The following is a 3,547-nucleotide window of genomic DNA, read 5'->3' on the forward strand; positions in this document are numbered from 1 at the left end:
GAGAGAGAGAGAGAGAGAGAGAGAGAGAGAGAGAGAGAGAGAGATGAACTTTTACATTTGCATTCATCAAAAAACCATTACAACCAAGAAAAGTAAAGAAAAGGCCAACGGGCCCTTAAGCAAGGGAAGAAAAACTATGATCATCCTCAAGGATGTCCAAAAATACTTGAGGAATACATATATTATAAATATCTCCTATGTCCCACACCAAGGTATCCTCAATCGCCCTTTGGGCACAAAAATGAGCCGTGTTGTTGTATCCCCTATGAGTATGAACAAATAAAACATTATGGAATAATTTCAACCAATCAAACTTATCTCCCTCCTCCGACCGATCCCTCCATAGTTGTCTTTGCTTGAATTTTGCATATATTCCACCACACTTGCATTATCCTCTTCAATAATAACCCCATCTACCTTATACATCCAATCAAGAAGGAGCTTTTCAATATAGTGCATAGCCATCATCTCCACCTAAGTATTATCCCAATGAATGATACTCCAACCAGCTGCAACCTCCAACTGACCATTGCTATATCGAATAACTATACCAATCCCCCCAGCATTGGACCTGCGTAGAGCTCCATCCACATTAATTTTCAACCAACTTGTGGGGGGGGGGACACCAAGAAGAAGAACATAACAATCCAAAGGATTGGTTGGTGAACCGTTGCTCCAGGCTAAAAGAAAAATAATCCTTCTTGGTGGATTCTAGAATATTGGTAGTCATTACAGTGGGAGAGCACTTAGCTCTGCCTTTCTTAATGTCATTTATGTTTACCCAACTATAATAAACACCTTGACAATACATCAAAACCCATTTATCATTGGCATTACGGTGATTCCTCAGAGCAAACTGTAACTCTTTAAACAAAGAGAAATGTGGGGTGAGAAACCCCCATCCTTCTAAGCACTTCAGGATTTCCAAGAGCTGTGTACATTTTTTTGTGATGTGATCCATATCTTCATGCTCGTTACATCCAATCGGGCATATGAAATCTGCTCCTAGCCCACGTCTGTGCAGCCACGTACAAGTTGGAACCAAGTTTTTATAAATTCTCCACCAAAATAAACGTTCACGGGGTCTCAACCCAATATTCAATAAGTTGCAAACGGGATCTACCTCACCCTAAAACAAATTATTATAACAAATTGCTGAAATATATGAGCCTAACAGGCTTAATGAGTTCCAAAGAATCGGCATTTAAACCAACCCAATTTTGACTTCACAGATTTTATCCATCGGACTTACACCGAAAACTGCAGCAATTTTTGCCTATTCCAAATCCTTTGTGCCGTAACAAACTCTTCGACCTTGCAGCCTTCAATAGCTTCAATATCATAGAAAGTGGGCCAACAAGCAATAGCCTTATCATAAATCCAAATATGATCTAAAGCATCAACATCCTTCCCATTACACACCTTCCAACGAACACAATTAGCCAAACTAATTGCACCATTAAAAATCACCTTCCAGCCATTAGAATCTCGTCGTTTATGCTTTTGCACCCACAGCCAGTCTCCATACTTTTGCCTCATGCATTGCTGGAACATATTAAGAGACTTTGATAAGAATTCCCAAGTAATTCTAGCCCGCAAGAGAGAGATCCAATTTGCTGTTGGCGTGAAACTCGAGGCCCCCCCCCCCAATCTTCTCGGACTGGTAATGTTCTCCCATGAAGCATAATGCAAACCTCTGTGGCAAGAGTCCTTATCCCACAGAAAGTAGTGGAAGACCTCAATCTCACTCAAGAAACTTTTAGGAATAATAGTGTGGGTAACTAAATAAACCGAGAGCGGCAGTAAAATAGAATTGATAAGAGTTACCCTCCCTGCCAAAGACAAGTGCCGGACTCCCCAGGATAAAGTATTTGCACGAGCTTTCAGAATGTGCGACCCAAAATCTGCATTCTTCAACTTCCTTAAAGCAAGTTTGATCCCAAGGTACTCCATCTCATCCACTTTGTGGCAACCAACAAGCCTAGCAAGATGGGTTTTGGTAGTTGATGACGTCAATCTGCTAAAGATAATTGCGAATTTGCTGTTATTGACCTTTTTTCCCCGTCCATGAGCAATGATCCTTGAAAATAGTCAAAATCTTCTTAACATTTGGAATGGTAGCACCTACAAAGATTAAAACATTGTCAGCATAAAGAAGATGGGAGACAGGAGGTCCCCCCGCACTGATCTGCACTCCCAACTCCTGGAAGTTTTGGTGAAAATGCAGCGATAGCAACTTCAAGCACAAAATAAACAAGTATGGTGATAACGGGCACCCCTGACGGAACCCACAATCAGCCACAATTCCATCTATTAGCTGCCCATTCACCAGAATAGAAAAACGAGGGCCAGTAACACAGTTTAGCACCCATGAGCTAAACGTCGGGGGAAAACACATCCTCATCAAATCCAGTTCAAGTGTCCTCCAACTCATTCTATCATAGGCTTTCTCCATGTCTTGTTTCATTGCCAGCATCCCCTTAGATGATTTGAAGACCTTAAATTTATTCATAATCTCTTTCCCCAACAAACAATGGTTTAAAATTGAACGTCCTTGGACAAAGGCAGCTTGTTACTCCAAAATCAACTTAGGCAAAAATCCTTTAAACCGGTTAACAAGCATATTCGCAACAATTTTTTATATAGTTTGACATAGACTCATAGGTCTGAACTTGGAAGGTTGATTCGGGTTGCTTACTTTAGGAAATATAACCACCACCGTCTCCTTCCAACCCGGATCCACAATCCCAGTTGCAAAGAACTCCAAGCAAGCTAGTGTATCCTGCTCCCCAACAATTTCCCAAAAAGACTTAAAAAAAGAGTCTGTTACTCCTTCTATCCCAGGTTCTTTGTTCCGGCCCAAGGTAGACACTACCGTCCAAATTTCCTCTCTAGTAACATCACTTTCCAGACACCCAGCTAACTGTCCTAAACAAGTCATGTGGGAATCAAGAGATGGCCACCCATTCTTTCGAATGACTTGCCCACTCCACTTCTATTTGAAATAACCATGAATCACCTTTGAAATGTCCCTATGCTCGGTTACAATTTCCCCTTCAGGCTGCTTCATAGAATGAATGTTGTTGGATCTTCTTCTAGGCGAGTCTCTGGAGTGAAAGAAATGTGTATTCTCATCACCCTCTTCAATCTAATTGGCTTTAGCTCTTTGCTTCCACCATGTCATAATACGAGTGAGAGTGCTGTTAAATAATTGGACTTATATCTTAAAGCTTCAATCTGACTATCAGAAAGACCATCCGGCAAGAATTCCAATTCCTGCAAGACATTGATCTCCCCATTAAGTTTCTCCTTCAATTGGTTTAATAATTTAAACTTATTCTTACTCCAAAAGAATAGCGCCTTCAATGTTCTCTAACACTTTTTCTGTAATTTAAAAGCCTTATTACCCACGTCTTGCATGTTCCACTTCTCCCACACCAAATGCCGAGCCATAGGATAACTGGCCCAAAAATCCTCAAACTTAATCCAACTAGAATAAGTCCTCCTCCAACCTTCTTGAATAGAGCAAAGAATCGGACAGTGGTCA

Source organism: Dendrobium catenatum, unplaced genomic scaffold, assembly GCF_001605985.2.
Source record: "Dendrobium catenatum unplaced genomic scaffold, ASM160598v2 fragScaff_scaffold_753, whole genome shotgun sequence".
Taxonomy (NCBI): domain Eukaryota; kingdom Viridiplantae; phylum Streptophyta; class Magnoliopsida; order Asparagales; family Orchidaceae; genus Dendrobium; species Dendrobium catenatum.